General features: G+C 37.6%; 2 protein-coding genes across 3 annotated transcripts in view; one reads left to right on the top strand and one right to left on the bottom strand.

The window, feature by feature from the left end:
* Positions 1 to 19,537, bottom strand: part of LOC145997148 (tetraspanin-11-like) — a 75,768-nt gene that overhangs the window by 37,038 nt on the left and 19,193 nt on the right. The window lies entirely within an intron of this gene.
* The window catches only part of PolD1 (DNA polymerase delta 1, catalytic subunit), a 362,058-nt gene continuing 347,037 nt past the window's right edge, over positions 4,517 to 19,537 (top strand). The window contains exon 1 of the mRNA XM_083133794.1: positions 4,517 to 4,642. The gene's annotated coding sequence lies outside the window, so the exon portion shown is untranslated. The remainder of the gene's footprint in view (positions 4,643 to 19,537) is intronic.

The following is a 19,537-nucleotide window of genomic DNA, read 5'->3' as shown; positions in this document are numbered from 1 at the left end:
AGCTAGATTTATAAACTAGCACATTAATTCCTTTAACGACTGGTTCAAAATGTCAATAAATTAGAAGACAGGGGAAATGTTTTTTATAAGTGTTAGATATTATTTAATTATTGCTTTTCATACTTTTATTGTGTTATGTTTTTATAATGGTGGAAATCTATTAATGGTCTTTCGAAAGGAAATATTTCCTTATCAGAGTTGTAGCTAGAGATTTCAGTGTCCAGGATGAGAATGATTTTCGCACCCCTCTACCTAGATGTAGAAATTATCCATGCTTCGACATTGTAGAAATGTTATGTACTTACTCTTTTCCGCTAAATCCAATGAAAATAAAACTTAGCATTCAAGAAATGTGGCTAATAAAAGGACAGTCGGTTGTGCATCCCACATCATCTTCATTGAAGCAGTGTGTTATTGTTCACATCTGCAAAATCCATTGCAAATTAAAGATAACTAGGTGGAGGGACAAAAAATTAGAAACTTTAAGAATACATTAGTTTTCTATTAAGTAAACATGTAAGTGCTGTGTTTTATTCCCGACGAAAGGAGGTGAGAAATGGAGGAGAAATTATACAGGTTGGTCTAATTTCTATGCTCCAGTGGCCTAGGGTGACAATGACAACCACCTTCGCAGCTACAGCTCCATTTCTCCTAGTCTATGGCTCATTTCTCTAGTCTACGGCTCCATTTCTTACTAGTCCAATTTGATATAATTTTGACATCTATCTATGACTGTAGAAGTAAGTTTTTACTCCATGCTGTTACCAGCCCTAGACACACACAGAGAGAGAAAGAGAGAGAGAGAGAGAGAGAGAGAGAGAGAGAACAAGAGATGTATGCAACATTCAAACACACAGGCAGACATCATTCTTTGTTATTCCTTCTTTCTATGAGTTTATGATGTTATTCTTAGTGAAGTATGTTTGAAGTCCAAACTAATTGAATATCTTTGTTGTTATAACACAAACTCTTACCCTCGGAAAATTTTAATGTTGGAAAAATTTTAATAGAACAAGATCGTTGGTGGGAGATCCCCCTTCCGCCATAGAAATTCGTACCCTGAATGTGACCACCAACGCTATGGAATTATCCTTATAATGAAGAACATGTCCGAATGTGAATTAACCACGAAAAAAGAGGACATTTTCTCATCAAGACTGCAGTTCGAAAAAAGTCAAAACAGGGAGTAAATATGGTGAACTGTCCCGACCAAATTGGAACATTTAGTAGCTTCGCATAAATGGTTATAAAACTAAAATTACTAACCCATTCATTTATACAAGAACAAAATTTAAATTCTTGCAATATATATATATATACATGTTATTTTTGTAGGTTTGCATCAAAATATTTCATGGCTCGATGGGGGGGGCATGGCCCCTTTGGCCCCCCCTGGGTACGGGCCTGTCTTCATACATACATATATTTACATTATTGCAACAAATAATGTACATATCGTCGTATTAGAACCAGCGAGAATTGATCTCGGGGGGGGGGGGCTTTTTAAACCAACTTCATTCTTCAATAATTTAATAGTATTAAATGAAGGTGAATTATGTGTGTGTGTGTCTGGGGGAGAGGTCATTAAGTTATATACAATTTATAAATATCATACAAATACTACATTTTTCTACATCTTTTAAACCATCTCTTGAAGTGTTCATTGACTTCTACTGGCATCGTCCATTACTACACACTCCAACTACTTTTGATGATATATATATATTTATGTCATACAAGAAAAAATGCACAATATTCAATCATAGTGCCTACCATACATTCCACCCCCGGCAAAAGCAATGAAACTTCCCTTCGTTCCCAAAACTTGGGAGTCGTTGACCTTTGATGCAGATGAGAAGGGAATTTGCATGATGACATCAAAGTCACATATTTCTGTCTAAACAGGAGGTCGCAACAGGGGCAGCGAAGGTACAGATAAAGAAGCTCCCCTATGAAGGAACCTTCTAAAGTATAGAGAATCTTCTAAATACTTGCAGCTACGTGGTGTCAACTCATGAACGAGATGAGCAAATGTGATATCTGCTGTTCATGTTCTGTTCATTTATCCTTCAAGTTGTGAGACCTCTACATTTTCAATCTTCACAGCAAACAAATTACACAAAATAGTTTTACCTAATGTCAAGGGGGCTGATGGCAGTGCCAGGGGGAGATAGCCCTTGGCCCCTGCCTGGCTACGGGCCTGATTAGAACCAAAGGAACGTAACTCCAAAAATGTTTAAATGAACTCCTCTGAAGTTAGGTTATTTGGAGTCAGACCGACACATCACTTCTGATCCTTAGCAGTAGGGTAGTCACGTATCTCCAATTTACAGACTATTGTATTGCTAACAATACATTATTTCCTCTCTCCTGTAAATTTGATGAATTAGACAAATTTGATAAATTCACACGACGATATACGCATTATACATAACAGGTCTTTTTATGGACATCTGGAAACACTGCTTCTGTTCAAGCGCCACCTACTGGTATGAACCCGAAATAGCCTACATGAAGAAGCAGGAAAGAACGTTTCTGAGTCTGTGGTGAAATTTTAGCTAGTTGCGTAATATATAGTTACAGACAAATTCAAGCTTAAATTGTGGATTTAATCATCGTTTTTATTGTAAAAGTGTTCTGTGTTATTACAAGACAGTACATTTATTGAAACGTAAGTTAATATTAAATAATCTTGTGATTTAGAAGATAAATCAGTGTTAAATCTGGATAGCATGGAAGGCTCTGGGCCATCCAATAAAGTTTCCTGCTTGTAAGAAATTCAACAAATTTCATTCAAGTGAGGGAAAATGTCTAGCGAGGAAATTATTAATCAAAGCAGAGAGGACGTCCAAATGGAGATGAATGAAGTAGTGGAAGTAAAAAAGGATACGTCTTCAAATAAAGACGGAGAAAATATGGATGTTGAATTGGTTGCTAAGCAACCAAAAAGTCAGAACACAAAACGAAATCGAGCAAAATTTAGTGGAAAGGAGGAATCTATAAATGCTCCAAAAATTTTTAAAGCAAACGTATTAGAGCGTACAATGCAATCAAAGGACAATGTGAATAAAAATGACTTATTCTATCCTGGGCACGATGGCCCATATATTGTGCTTGTTGAAGGAGCGGAACACAACGTTGGTAGCTTTAGTGCTATTATGTTAGGTAGTCACTTAAGAGAAGCTAGAATTAAGGTGAATTTTGTTAAGGCATCGGGTCTTAATCGTGCAAAGGTTTACTTTTTAACATCCAATGATGCAAATGACTTTTACTTGAACAAAGAGTTTCAGAAGAAATATAAGGTAAATGTCAAAATCCCGAAGAGTCTTTTACACAGAATGGGACTAATATATGGGTTACCGTTAGATATAAACTTAGAAGAAGTACAAGATGAAGCAGAGGCTGAGAGAAATATTCCAATAATCAAAATGGAAAGAATGAAGAAAAAGATTTATCAAGAAAATGGGGAATTTGATTTCAAACCGACCAAATTGATCAGCGTAACGTTTCAATCACAAAGGTTGCCCTCGCATGTAAAGCTACTCAGTAACATATTTGAGGTGCAGTGCAGGAATTGTTTCCGTTTCTCTCACACAAAGGATGTTTGTAAGTCCAAAGCGATATGTCCAAGGTGCGGTGATTATGAACATGATGATATATGTGCTGCAGTACCTAAATGCATAAATTGCTCAGGAAATCATCTTGCAACTGAGAGGTCGTGCAGTAAGTGGGAAGAGGAAAGAGAAATTCAGAAGGTGATAGCATATGAGGGCTGTTCATATCAAGAAGCAAAGAGAAAAGTTAGTTCTAGTAGTTCATTTATGACCGAAAGAGACGATTATTCTTATGCAAACATACTACAAGATTTCCCAGTGTTAAAAACAACTAAAGCAGAGTCTTCCTTTGTACAATCTCCAAGTTCAGCAATTACAACAGGTAACAGATATGAGGTGCTGGCCACTCTAAGAGATGAGGAACCAGGGACATCAAGAAACTTATATTCGTGGAAATCTTCTCAACCTCATCTTTACAACATGAACAATAATTATGCTGATCGAAGACTTGGGAAGATATTTAAAAGTAAAGAAGTTATGAAAAATAAAGGTATGCAAAATCTAAAGTCGTGTGACAATCCTCACGTGTGAGAATTGGTTATAGTTTGTTATCATTTTTAAGGAAGTGTAACATACAATTGTAAAAGGCAAAGTGTTCTTAAAAAAAACAACTAATATCTGTAAAATAGGGGGGATGGACTGATAATTTTATTGTAAAACAATTGTGTGTGTATTGTTATGGACAAAAAATGGCATAAAAGCTGTTAGGTTCCAAATAAAGGAATGAATGAATGAAGAACGTTTCTGATCAGCTGAGACGCACAAATACTACAGGAATTGCTGTTCTTTTTTATCGTGTGAAAGTTATTGAAGTGTATGTCTGTTCCTTATAAATGTGCCTATACTTATACCGAAGTGGCTACACAGAAAAATATTGGAGGAAGCATGAAGCATGCGTTTGATAAAACTGGTTGTTTGGTAAGAGAATTGGACGATAAAGCAGCGTCAAATTTGACAGTGTGTGGATTTGATGGCCAGTTATATGTTGCTGAATTTACTGAAGGAACTGTGAAGGGCACTACAAACAAGTAAGTTGAACGTTTTTTTCTTATTTTCAGTCTTGAACCGAAGACATTTTTTGACGTGCTCGGACTGTCCCCTACTTTACAGTGACAGAATGATAGTAGAACAATGTTCACTTGTAAACTTGACAAGGATCGTGCTGAAAGTTTGAGTAACTAGTTCTGTCGTTTTATGTGAAATTTGCGCTAAATCTGTTATTTTGTACACGAAATTTTTCAATAGAAAACTCAGTGTTAAGTTCTTGAAAGCAAGGAAAATAATTTGGCTCGCTAACCGTTGAATTATTTTCTTTACGTAATGTACTCTTAACTCTATCAAGAATCTTTCGCTGCCTAGACCTACGAATTCGTAACGAAATGTGCAGATCTTGCAGGATTGTCTTTCACATTACTTTGGATAATTTTGTCAGTACACTTTCTATTTTAAGAAATAATTTTCTTCTCCCCTTCTTTTGCTATAGATTATATTCATATTTAACATGTGCTACATTTATCCACAGATAAACCAATGGTAACACTTTCATCTAGTCAAAACGGATTTCTTCATTTTAACAGAAGGAACTACTTACGCAAATCACTTTCTGTAGCATTGTTGACGTTCCCGAATGTATTTTCTGTCATCGTTTCATCTTTTTTAGCGATAATTCATGTTTATATGTATAAAAATATCGCAATTGCCGTTGCTTCCATGTACTTCCTCTACAAGAACCGGATGTTCCGTGCGTTTGATGACGTAACCCCCTGTCACTGTTTCCAACCACCCCGTGTTTTTTTAAGATGATGACGTGACCCCAAATTTTAGCTATGCTTGCCTAACCAAACCTAACCTTGCCGTGAATGGTTCGTGGGGCTATCCGTGAATGGTTTGTGGGGCTACCCGTGCATGGTTCTATGACCCCAAATTTTAACTATGCGTGCCTAACCTAACCTAACCTTACCTAACGTACATTCGTACGGAAATTTGGACGTCAATTTCCACCTTGGGTAGGTGGACTATTTCGCCATCTATAGTTCAGAGAAGAAAACCGATCGTTTTCGCGTATAGCCAATCCTGAAATGCCTCGTAAAGGCGTACCGGCCCAAATGGGTGTTTTTAAAAAATTATGAGGTACAGTGGCAACACTGTTGATGTTTGAAGGCAACAAAAGGTGTGTTTAGTGATGGTCTATGACATGGAAATACTGGAAACAGGAAAAAAAGAAAATGAAAATTATGATGAAAAAAGTGTTACTTACCTACTCCTGGCAACCATGCAATGCGATAAGAGCGCCCACCGAACGAGAACAAAAGAATCAGTTAGTTGTGTACTCAGAACTGTTTGAGCCGTGCATTTTGCATTGTTCGTAGGGGAAGATTAGAATTGTTCTGTGAAATGAAGTACTCTTTGGAAGAGAGGGTGTTCATTGTGGAACATTATTTTTGTTCAAAATCGTACGCTAGTGTAAAAACTGTGTTTCGCGAGAAATATCCGAATAACAGTATTCCAGAAAATTCGACGATATATCGACTTGTTTCCAGATTTCGTGAAACAGGATCAGTTAATGACAAACCCTACCACAGACAACCACCAGTTTTGACACAAGGTGTGCTGCAGGATGTTGAGCAGAGAATATCACAATCTCCCAGGAAATCTGTTCGTAAACTTGCTGCACAGTCAGGTGTATCAAAAACAACAACTCACCGAGCGTTAAAACAATTGCACCTACGTGCATATAAGGTACAAGCTGTGCAAGAACTGAAGGAAGCAGACAAAGGTGCACGTGTCACGTAACCACTGCCAGTGGTTTAGAAATTTTATTAGAGACAATGGTGTGAATATTTTGGATAAGGTTTTTTTCACGGATGAAGCATGGTTCCACTTAAATGGATATGTCAACAGTCAAAATTCTCGACACTGGTCAAGTAACAATCCCCATTTGTTACATGAACAATCACTTCATCCACAAAAGATCGGTGTGTGTGGTGTGCGATTTCGCGGAGAAAAATAATCGGTCCATTCTTTTTCAACACAACAGTTGACGGAATAGTTTATCGTGACCTTATCACACAGTTTATTTCTCTGTTGGAACGTGATGAACGTGATTGTTGGTTTCAACAAGACTCCGCAACATGTCACACGTCTAATGAAACTTTAGACATGTTGGCAGAGTTTTTTGGCGATCACATTATAAGCAAAAACGTATGGCCCAGTCGCTCCCCGGATCTGACGTCTCCAGATTTTTTTCTATGGGGTTATTTGAAACAAACAGTTTACATTAATAACCCAAGAACACTTGATGATCTAAAAATAAACATTTGCACAGCCATTAACAATATAAACCAATCAACCTTGCATAAAGTTGCTTCCAACATGATAAAACGTGTTGATGAATGCCTCAGGGAAAATGGTTGTCATTTTCAACATCTTTTGTAAAGCTACACTGCTCTGTTACGCGCATTGCATGGTTGCCAGGAGTAGGTAAGTAACACTTTTTTCATCATAATTTTCATTTTCTTTTTTTCCTGTTTCCAGTATTTCCATGTCATAGACCATCACTAAACACACCTTTTGTTGCCTTCAAACATCAACAGTGTTGCCACTGTACCTCATAATTTTTTTAAAACACCCATTTGGACCGGTACGCCTTTACGAGGCATATCAGGATTGGCTATACGCGAAAACGATCGGTTTTCTTCTCTGAACTATAGATGGCGAAATAGTCCACCTACCCAAGGTGGAAATTGACGTCCAAATTTCCGTTCGAATGTTTGACATGCAATTTTCATGCTTTGTGGAAAAATAAATTTACACTCACTTACATTTGGCAACACTGCATGAACAACACTGCACCCCGTTTGTTGTTTCTATGTTTAAAAATATCTACTTGGACAGGGCTAACATTTGGTGTATGACTTATGTATGTACAGGTTTCGGTTACAAAGTAACGCCACTCTTAATTCCCAGTTGCGCCGTTCGTGGGACACCCTGTAGAATGTTCCGCAATGCAGAATAAGTAAGTAGCAATGTTAAAAAGGACGAATAGCTGTTTTGACTAGATGAAAGTAGTAATAAACCGATAATACGTTTATCTGTTATTTATCTTTCGGTTATGTACATATTAACTTTCCAAATATCGAGTTATTAGAAAGAGGCTATCCGTGTGTAATCTGGACTGTAAGTTAAACCGGGGCCTCCGAGATACTTATATACGGGCCTCACACCAGCTTCCGTGACGTCACAGCATACAAGTCACAAGTATAGTCCATTTACAACATTTAAGGAAGTGCATTGTAAGAGTATAATATTTAGTTTTCTGACTGAATCGTCCTCTCTTATTCGTTCAGAACATTGCTTTCACATTTCAAATCTTATATGACATTAGAAAATACGTAAATACGGTAATATTGATAAAAGTAAAATCCAATCTTTACCGTTCTGCATAAAGTACCTTTATTTTTCAAATTACCAATGGAAAAAAGGCGATATAGATAAAAGTTTATCCTACATTTGGAACTTACTGTAAGTTCGAAAAGAATTATTGTTAGTATAAAATTGCTATTAAACTGCTGTGGAATAAACTTGGGTCAATGTTATGTATGCAAGATAATTTTGTAAAAATTTACGTACAGAAGGTTGAGGAATGAGCTTGTAAGATTGGAATTTCGTATTAAATAAGCTTTCCAACTTCGGAAATTCAATTCCCGTGTGTAATTTGAATAAATGTTTAATTTTCTAGAAATCTGGTCAGTGACGGCGCCAGGGAAAAATTACTGGGGGGGGGGGGGGGCGAAAAAATATTGTAGGGGCAGTCACATTAAAACGTCAGAAAACACTACATATATATAATATACATAAATATATAATAATAATAATACTTATTATTATTATATTCATGTATGGTGTTTTGTGTTTGTCCTTTATTCAAAGTGGACGTTTACTGCATAAATTTAGTTCTTGATTAAGAGTTTATCTCAATATGATTTGTTTTAATAAAGGCATTAATTCTTTCTTTATTCGTGGGAACTGTCGTAAGTTGCGTTGTTTTTAGTGGCCTATTTGAGAATTGGAGGAGTGGTAAAAAATGGTCTAAAATAGTTTCCCCATTTATATTTTTATAATTCATCATCTTTCTTGAGATGAAACTACTGATATAAATATTCAAGTTAAAGATAATAATATAGATGACGAAGGAAAATGTTTCGATAAGTTTTAAGCTTTCAGATAAAGGTAATGTCCGTATACGGAGTATACACGAAGATATAATAATCGAGAGCACCGGTTAAACATTGGGAAGTTTAAGTTATCCAAAAAGTTACAGGTTTTCCTTAAATCAGATTCCACCTTTAAAAATATGTTGCTAAATATAGACTTAATGTTTTGAACATTTGTATAATTAGTTAACAATTAAAAAAGAGAGAATGGGAAGGGCAGTATTATGATGGCTTCGGTATGCAAGTAGTGTGTGATAATTGTTTGTTTGATTTGTTGTTTCAAGTCCAATTTATGCACAGATAGACTAATCGGGACTGGACCTACAGTTTAAAAGTGGAATAGTAACCACTGTGCAATGTGCCTCCACCGGGTATCGAGAGTAATGTGTGATGAATAAGTATTAACAAGCAAATTGTCCATTGTCTTCCTCTACGGGGCAATTTGGTCATATAAATATTGAGGTTTCTTATTGTTTAAGACTCCTGTACTACAGGCAATGCCAAAAACGTTCTTCTATTTTTAACGTTTAACCAATTAAGTTCCTTTTAGTACGGGGAAATATGTTATCTTCTTTTGACATCATATACAACTATTTTGAAGTTTCTGTAGTTTGTAATTTAGGGCACTGTTGGTGCTTATAAATACAGGGCATGCGTAATCAATTTTTGTCATTACAAGTTTGTTATTGTCTTATTTTCTTGTAGTTTACGGTTATTACAAGCATAAGAAAACAGTTTTTCGTTGTGACGTTTCAGGATAACACACGCTCCCTTCATCACAAGTCACAAGTTTGTTGACTACACTATATAGTCAAAAGTCACCATTCCGGACACCCAGTGTTGTTCATTCTAAAGAAAACAGACAGGTAACTAATAAGATGTCGGACCTCCCTTTGCTATTGTTACAGCATTTACTCTTCAGGGAAAGCTTTCCAGTAAGTTCTGGTTTATTGCTTGTGGATATTTTTCCCATTCGTCCTGTAGCCTAGGGAATAGTTCATGGCTGGTTTTTAGCTCGAGTGGATCTGGCACGTAACGGACGCTCCAGTTCATCCCAAATTTGTCCTATGGGGTTCCAGTCTGGGCTTCGAGCGGGCCAGCTATGCACATCCTCAAACCACGATGCAATGGACCCTGCTTTATGGACAGGGGAATTATTGTGCTGATAGATAAAAGGGCCCATTCTAAACTGTTGTCACAGTGTGGGTAGCATGCTATTGTCTAAAATATCCTCGTAAACACCACGGTTGATGTTGCCTTGACCAAAATTAAATGGTCCGAGCCCAAACCAGGAAAAGCAGCTCAAGACCATGCCACTACCGCTAAGTTCACTTGGGCGTCCGGTGACTTTTGGGTATATAGTGTAGATGAGATTTTCTTTGCTTAGCATGTGTACGGTGCAAGGAAAACCTCTGAAGCTGGACAAGATTGCCTTACGCGAGTGGGATCAACTTCAATTGTCATTGAAACGAACACAAATATTGTTGACTGAGCATGGCCATTGGGCTGACTTATTGATTAGATACAGCTTGCCACTATTAAGGGATTGAAACATGGAAAGAGCACGTATGTATGAGAACAACTGACGGTTGATAACATATTCCTATATTGATTTGCTTGCTTGCGTGTGTATATTATATAGGCTATAGGGATCATGCAATGACATTTTCTCACGCATGTACTGTATTTGCTTGAATATAATGCACAGACTCCGTGGCGGAGTGGTTAGCATGACGCACTACGACACCATGGGTCCGGATTCGAATCCCGACTTGCGCATGAGTGTTCTTTTTGAGCATGGGCGTTGCCAGAAATTTTTGTAGGGGACGTCGGGTAAATGATAAAAGCTTAATATTAGAAAAATAATAAGTATTATTACCAATGTTATTATACAATCATAAATATTATAAACTAACAAAAATAAATTTGATTCGAAATAATAATAATTATTATTGTTATTATTATATAAATGGGGAGACTCGATCCACCAAACAAGTGAATAACAGCACAACTATTTTCTATTATTTATTTTGCATTTTATGCAGTTAGTATTTGAAATGCATTTTCATATTAACTAGTGTATGTTTCGTTCAAGAAAATGCTTTAATTGTTAGGGGATTTTTTTTCATAAAGTTTGTTGTGTGACCTCTCACCTACAACTGTAATTATTAGAATTTTGAAAACTGTGAAACCATTTGTTCTTTGGATGAAATGGTAGAATATAACCTTGTTCCTGTATTCTTCACTCAATGTTTTCCATCCAATACAGTTTTACTTTGATTATTCTGTTCGAATACTAACTAGATGAACTTTATTTCTGTTCTTAACAATAAGAGTACCAAACTTTTGGCTCTCTTGTGTCTTTAAATGAACGATGTCAATTTCCAGGGGGGACCGCCGACCCGTTAGACCCTCCTCCCGACGCCCATGTGAGTGCCCTTTCATCACATCATGACTCATCGTCGCGATAAGCCAAAAGTGGCAGAAAAGCGAAATAAAATTAAACAAATCAATCAATGAATCGAATCTAGGGCAAGGCTTGGATGTTTGCGTCTCTCCTGATTGATTGATTGAGTGTTGTATTTTACTTAGCTTTTCTGACACTTTTGGCTAATCGCGACGATCAGGATTAATGTTGAAATGATGAAACTGACGAATGAACACTTACAAAGAACACCCATGCCCAGGTCGGGGTTCGAACCCTGGACCCCTGGCGTCGTAGCGCGATGTGCTAACCACTCTGCCACGGGAGCAGGCAATAGAGATTTGAGTAAAACTAATATGCGAGAACTGAAATTGATTGACAGGGGCAAACATCCCCTTAAGGATTTTCCTTTTTCTAAAAAATAAAAAAAAATTAAAAAACGTGGTTAGCACAGGCTGCAAGGGCCCCGGGTTCTAATCCTGGCCTGGGTCTTCTCTATGAGTGTCCCTTCATCAATTTCATCATCACTCATCCTCATAGTCGCGAATATCCAAAAGTGAAAGAAAATCAACGCCAAATAACAAAAGTCAAATCAAATTCATTACCTCACATGCCTCCAAATGTTGTCATTTCCACCAACCAATGTTTCTTTACTAATCTTAATTGACTAACCTAGTATCCACCCACCTTGCTCTGAACCGAAGCGTACCACCAGGGGAAGAAATATACGGTCTTGATTTAGCAATTAATATAAATTGGCTACATCCTGCGTACACGTGTTCATTAGTCACCAAGACGTCACATTTTCGTGGTTATGTCATTAATAACATCACGGCGAGCGCACATCATTAAGTGATTTTGGAATGGCAAACACGATCATGTAATGTCACTTGAAGATTACTTTACTGTATGTGATTAAAGGTCTTGTTTTGTCTTCTCATATATATTTGTAATGCCAGTGTAAAAGGATAGCAAATGCGAAAACTGATCATATCCAGCTCTACTAATGAATTTCTTAGAGTTTGGTTTCATTTTGAGTTACAAGTTTTTATTCGATCTAATTAACTAACTCTCAAGCCTTCTTAAACCCGAAGGTTTAAGCAACACAAGCCTTCCATCTGACCCTATCCTGGGCAAGATCAATCCAATCTTTTCCATCCTTAACGATTTCCTTTTGGTCGATCTCAACGTTATCCCTCCATCTTCATCTTGGCCTTCTACAGGTCTCTTACCATCAGGTTTCCCAACAAGAATCCTGTAAACTCTTCTTTTCTCTCCCATTCGTGCCATATGGCCTGCCCACCTAAGTCTTCTTCATTTAATTATTATAATAATATCTGGACAGGAATACAAATATGGCCGTTCTTGTCTCCTCATCCCTTTTAGGTCCAAATATTTTCCTAAGGATCCATAATTTATGTTCCTCTTTTAATGTATATAGGTAATACTACAGGCAAAATAGATGCAAACAATTTAAACCTAATTTTATATTGTCAACATACATAATCGAGCCACCATACTTATGATTTATTAATATTTAATTTAGGAAGGTAGGTAGCAGTGAAATTCTTGGAATCGACTTTCAAAATAGGAATTTTCCCGAAGGTCGAGAACCACGCCTTTTCTAGGTGTGGGCTTTTTCAGAAACGATTACCGATGTTGCCCTTTACGATATCGGTGGAACGCTTTCATTCCCTACCACTGGAGCACACATCGAAAGGGATGGGTTTCATTCTATAAGCGAACCTTTTCATTAGCTCATTACCCAAACAATGTTGCCTTCTTCTTTCCCTTTGATAGAACACGGTGACCTCCACGCGGTGAATTGTAGGTCAAAGGTTAACGAATGGTTTGGCTGATGGCCTACTTAATTCCTTCTAGTCTGGCGCCCACGTCGCTTCGTTATACTGGGCTATTTTTCCACTCCCTCGTTACGGAAGGGAACCGGAAATTTGAGAACCCAATCTGGACATTTTGCCCGGAACACCTGCGGTCAGTTATCTTCAAGATCCATACTGTGGGTGGCGCATCCTGAAAATTTGATTGATTGATTGAATTGTTAAGCCCACTTTATGCACAGTAAGGCTAATCGGGACTGAAAATACAATGTAAAGTGGGATCCGCCGAACCACTATGTGCCTCCACCGGGTATCGAACCCAGGACCCCTTGATTACAAGGCGACGATGCTACCACTGCGCCATCGGGGAGGCTGAAAATTTGACCTGGTTTAACGCAACCTGTGACGTGCGCATAGGAGGGGCTGGTGGGGCTACACCCCCTCCGAAGTTTTGAGGAAATCAATATTTTCAAATAAAATCAGTGAAGAACGCGGGGAAAATCAGAATGGAAAATGCACCCCTCTTGAAATGACCCCGGATTGCCATATTTAGGATAGAAAGTTCTAAATATGTGAAATATCTTATTGTGTATACCGTCCCCTAGAAAGCAGCTATGTACACCCAACGGCAAAAGAAACAGTAGGTGAATTGTGCATCACCATTTTCATTCGGTCTGTATTACACAATATAATGATAATGCATTGAAATGAACGTCAATAAGCAGAGAACAATGCTTGGTTTGAACCTTAAAACAACATAGGATGTACAATAAAAAGTAATGAAAATAGCGATGGACAATATGCCTACCATTATCTTTGCCGTTGACTGTACAGTGGGATTCATGAGTATTACCGTGCAAATTGTCCATCACTAAGTTCGTGCACCTTATTTGACCCAATAAGAGCTTCAAGAATTAAAAGAAAACTCAAAACAAGGTGTGGACAAAATCTGCACCAGCATACATAAAAATCCATAACTTAAGATCACACAGGATGTAAGAGAAAAATTAATGAAAATAGTCATGGACAATTTGCATAATAATACTCATGGATCCCACTGTACCTAACTCCACCATTACAATTCCAGCCCCCCAAAAAAAGAAAATCCTACGTATGGCAGTGACCGAAACAATTCTTACTTATTGAATATATTTATTACTTGTATAAATTAGACATAAATAAAACACCAATGCAGACATGAAGTTAAACGAAACAGAAGCCCTACAGCGTCAGATGTTTCGGCAATTTCTATATTTTTCATAAAATTTCCCTTTTCAACAAAAATTGGGCCTGGATTTCTTCACAAAGGGAAATTTCCCCTAAAGTAGCAAACACTGCCTCTGCGGAAAGCAGGAAGGTACAAGCACTTTTCTCTCGCCAACGCTGTTTGCAGTGGTGGAACTGACCTCACAGGTCGCGTATTTTAGTGAATGTGTTACTAATTTAATTTTAAAAATTAAATTTAATTTCGATTTATTCTTTCAAATCTGCGAAACGATAAAAAAATTTAATCAAATTTTTAGAGGATAAACTCGCTTCGTTATGTTATCGTTGCTATTTTTAATTTCGTCTTGACCGTGGAGGCTCCTTTGCCAGTATCGAAGGTGTTACACTTCGAGTACGAGATGTCAAGCGATTGCAGAACCTCGAGATGCTCTATTCCCATTCACTGCAAACAACATCACGCAGCCCGCATTCGCCCTGTTCCACAGAACATTGGGTGCTGCTGGCAATCTCTTTTAGCCAAGCGGTGACTGGTTTCATATCTCAAGCAAGCAAATATTTCACGTTACTCATAGACTTCCCCTTGTGGCGAAATTCGAGCAGAATGACAGGAACAACGCGAAATAGATTAAGTGCGAGGGGGGTTAAGTACAGTTGTCGCGCTTAATCATTGTTGTTCTTTTCGCGGATGTTACTCTTGCCATTCATCCTTCTCGCCGTTGTTTCTTTTTCACGCTTGGTCCTTTTTCGCTGCTCCCTATCTCGATTGAACCTTATGTCGGTTGTTTCTTTGTCGATTCAACCTTTTCTCGGTTGTTTCTTATCTCAGTTGTTCCTTTTAGCGGTTGTTTCCGTTCACCCTTGATCTTTATCTCGTTTGGCCCGTATCTCGGTTGTTCCGTTCTCCTTATTTTGGCTTCTCCTTATCTCCGCTTCTCCTTATCTCCGCCTCTCCTTATCTCCGCTTCTCCTTATCTCCCCTTCTCCTTATCTCGGTTGTTCCTTTTCGCGGTTGTTCTTTTTCGCGGTTTTTCTTTTCATGCTATATCTTTTTCTTGGTTCTTCCTTTTGCGATTCATTCTTTTCGCGGTTGTCCCTTTCACACACACCCGACACTTAAATTGTATTTGACACGTCCTTTTCCATTGCACTAATATTTATTGTTATTAATTATCTTTTCTCTTGTACAAATGTTTATTTTCTGTAATTTACCTATCACTGATAATGTCAGGATAGTGACTAACCTGTATATACATATCTTGTAAGAGCTGTTACCATGGCAATTACGGGTGTGTTTTGTCTTGACTTGGAAGTTCGGGTAATCTGTGGTTTTGGCTCTGGTTTTTGAATAGAGTGATCAAGTTGAATTATAAGAAGTTTAATTTCTTTGAGTAACATGGATTATATGTTAGGCATATAAGTATTTAGTTTGCAAAGAAGTAAAATAGACTTCCTTTTTCTTAGTGCAAACTTAACTTTGATTTTTATTTGGTTTGAACAACGAAGAGAGATATTACCCCATACCCTGAGAGGCATCACGTGTATGCTTTCGAGTCTTTCATGTGAACTTATTATTTGCTCTGGTAGTTAAATCATGTTCTTTTGACCAAAGAACGTGTCATATAACAGCATTAATCCTTCTCATACTTAATCCGTTGCGTAGTTATTTCCCTTTCTCTCATCATCCTTCATCGTTGTTTCCTTTCATCGCTGTATTCAACAATCGCACCACTTTTGTGTTACATACATCTGTGCCAATCAGCGTACATATTATCAATTCGATTGCTTATTTCCTTCGAAGGTTACTACAGAGAACAACAAATGAAACAACAATGTTATACACATTTATTTGCATTTCCTTGGGAACCGGTTACTAATTATCGCGTTTGAAAACACGTCAACATTTATTACATTTCATATTTCCAAACTCGTTTTGTAATACAGGATGTTTCACTCACTATTGGTCACAATGTAATGAAATTTACTACCGACATACCTTGGTGTGTGAAAAGCATGGTGACGTCATTGGAGATGGTGCCACAGTCTCTCTAGTCATTGTGTGGGAATGCGCGTGCATCCGGGCGATTCTGCCGTTAAATGCGTAAACGGAGTTCATAAAGTTGTGCCAGCGACAATTTACTGCGCAGTTTGGGGTCCGGAAACCGCCTGCAAAGTCTTCAATATTTGGTGAAGAAACTGGAAACAACGTGTGCAGCATTGAAGCTAATAGCGACCACCGCCAACATTCGCTGTGACGTCACCAAGCTTCTCATACAACAAGGTATCCCCGTAGCAAATTTAATTACATTATGAGCAATAGTTTGATTTTTATAACGAAAATCACGGGCCGAGAGCGAGTGACACACCCTGTACAAGACCAGTTCCCGAGGTATGCAACTCCTTGGTCATTTTCAGCTTGAAAACTAATTTTACATGAGTTGGCGTGGTCAAAAATAGATCCAGCTCCTCTCCCATCTATTAATTAATTAATTTTGGGGAGTGCGTCGGTACATATGGACATTTTGCACCCTTCAGGGTACACGGAAAAATATCCTATCTAAAATCCTTACCTGATAAAAAAGGTGTGTAAAAAGCCCCTTCAAAAAGGCTTAAAAGGAGACTGTACAGGACAAGCAGAACATTGTATTAAAAAGGCAAGGATAAACCAAAGACTTCCTCACAGACAGTGGAAGAGTACAGCTCTTTAAAAAACTTTTTAAAAATTGTAGTCCTCTAGGCTATAAGCTCTTGAATTTCGTTCCTTGCGGTCGTAAAATGTAGTTCAGGTACATGTTTTGGAGGGAATGTACTGTGGTATCTTCTCAGTTTAAAATATTTTACATTTACTCTAGTTATCTTTGTCGACAAATTGTACCCCCTCCCCTTTATGCACTTGCAATATTATGAGGTTTTATTGCCAAATGTTTTGGCATTCTGTTGACTTTCGCTTCCTAAGGTATAAAAAAAATTTACATGCCGGATTGTCCATGGCTATTTCTTCATCAATGTTTCTCTTGCATCCCGTGTGTTTTTAGAACTTTTTTAAGTATGCTGGTGTAGAGGTTGTCAGCAGCTTGATTGGAATTTTGCTTCAATTCTTGAAGCATGAACATGGTGATGGACAATTTGCTTGGTAATACTTACGCCAGGCCCGTAACCAGGATTGTTTTGAGGGGGCCAGACGCATAGGAAATTTTTTATAAATTTTCTCTCATATTATACTATATATATATATATATATATATATATGGGGGGAGTGTATGGGAGAGGGTAGTTAGAGAAATTTGCTCATTTTGCTACGGAAATGTTGAAGAACAGCATTTTCTTACCTATATGTATACAACCACGTGACAAATATTCGCAGCAGTTGACCCTGACATTTGTTTCTGTCAGAGAGCAAAAAGAAAAATTGTATGATGCGGGTAGACTACCATATATGCATAAAACAAACAATTCAAATAAACTGACTTTTCCAGTTTACATAACTGTGTAATGATTTAACATGCTAAAAAGATGAAGAGTTACACTTCAACTTTGTAAGTTAATCAAATGAATCACTCTTGTTGAACATTTTTGAAAAAAATAAATGAAAGAACCATTTTATAAGCAATATTACCCAAAATGGAAGATTGTTGGGAATATAAAACGAAACGTGTTTCCGGTTAACAATTCTGCCAAGCAAAAATCGTTTAATTTACCTGACTTCTCCAGGTTTTGGAAGTTTTTCTTTTTTTTTAAAAAAAATCTTGTTTCCAATGACCTCAGTCCTAGCCCTGTTTTCCTGACTCCTCCAGTTGTCCAGGACTTTGGCGTCAGTGCCACGGTGCGAAATCACTGCAGATTGGTGGGGGGGGAGGACCAGACAGACAGACACACTCCACACAATATATATACCACTAAATATCTGTCAATTATTAAATAATCAAATTATATTATAAAATATACAATAAATTATTTTGACTATCCTTAATTTAAAATTCGATTGCAAATTAAAGATTTTAATACACCACTAATGCTATGAACATCAACAATGATAAGAGTGACTGAAGGAGGAGGGGAAAAATTGAGAGACATTAAGAAGATAATGGTTTCCCATACAAAATTCATATCTAAATGCTATTTCGTGTTTTCTTAATAAATGTATATACTTGAAGAAAGACGATGAGAAATCGAGAGGAAATAACAAGTTGGACTAATTTAAGTGTTCTGGGATTGCTTGGTGCAGTGTCCTTAGAGATGAGGCTCTTTGTTGTCCGTTCTTTGCGAATGTCTTCGATATTATTCCAGTAATTGACTCCCAAAGTATTTCATTCCCAAACTAATTGCTTATGTTTGTTGTTAGAACAAAAATCTCCCCCCGGAAAAGTTTGGTGGGGGAGGATTTCAGGACAAGATCGTTGGTGGGGGAATTTCCCCCCTGTCCCCCCCCCCCGCGATTTCGCACCCTGGTCAGTGCAAACCCTGTAAATAAATTATCTGAAGGGAACGGCTAAGTGACTTCACCCTGGCAGTGTGTCTGCTGGCATAATATTGTTTCTATGGCGTGTTTTCACTTTTAAAATCTTATTCGACAGTAAAAATAAATGCTAGTGGAAACCAAGAAGCTACTAAATGGGGTTGTATACATGTGGGATAGAAAATGCCAATTTCAACGGCTCGTAGGATCGAATTTTTTGGCCTTGATGTCCTCTGCACACTGTGAAAGTTGTATGTTGTACGGTCACACCACTGTGCATTTATGTTCAAGACAATTACAAGTAGAAAAGAAGAAAAGTTGCTGTAAAACATATTCCGATTGACAGAATTTCGTAAATAATAATGTACTTAATTTCTTGAGTGTTTTGGACAAAAGTCCTACATAACCAGTACAATGTCTGTACAAGTCTTTCTTCCCTTATGGCAAGTAGTTTCCGAGGCGAGACGAAAAGGTCGGGACATGGATTAAAAGGAATGAACTGTCCCGACTAAATCTGATAGCCTTGCATCAATGGTTATAGAACTCAAATAGCCCAATATTGCAGACTGCAGACTTCTAGAGCCTGCCTCTGTCCAGAAACAACCTATTCATTTGCGCAAGGACAAAATCAAAATTCATGCAAAATTTTAAAAACTGTCAACGTAATTTTTGTAGGTTTTTATACGTTCAAATTAAAAATTTTCATGTCTCGAGAGGAGGGCATGGTCCCCCTGTCCCCCCCCCTTGGGTACGGGCCTGACTTACGC

Source organism: Lepisma saccharinum, chromosome 13 (assembly GCF_977018435.1).
Source record: "Lepisma saccharinum chromosome 13, izLepSacc3.1, whole genome shotgun sequence".
In the NCBI taxonomy this organism is placed as follows: Eukaryota; Metazoa; Arthropoda; class Insecta; order Zygentoma; family Lepismatidae; genus Lepisma; species Lepisma saccharinum.
Note: the sequence above shows the minus strand (reverse complement) of the source record. Positions and strands in the feature narration are given on the sequence as shown.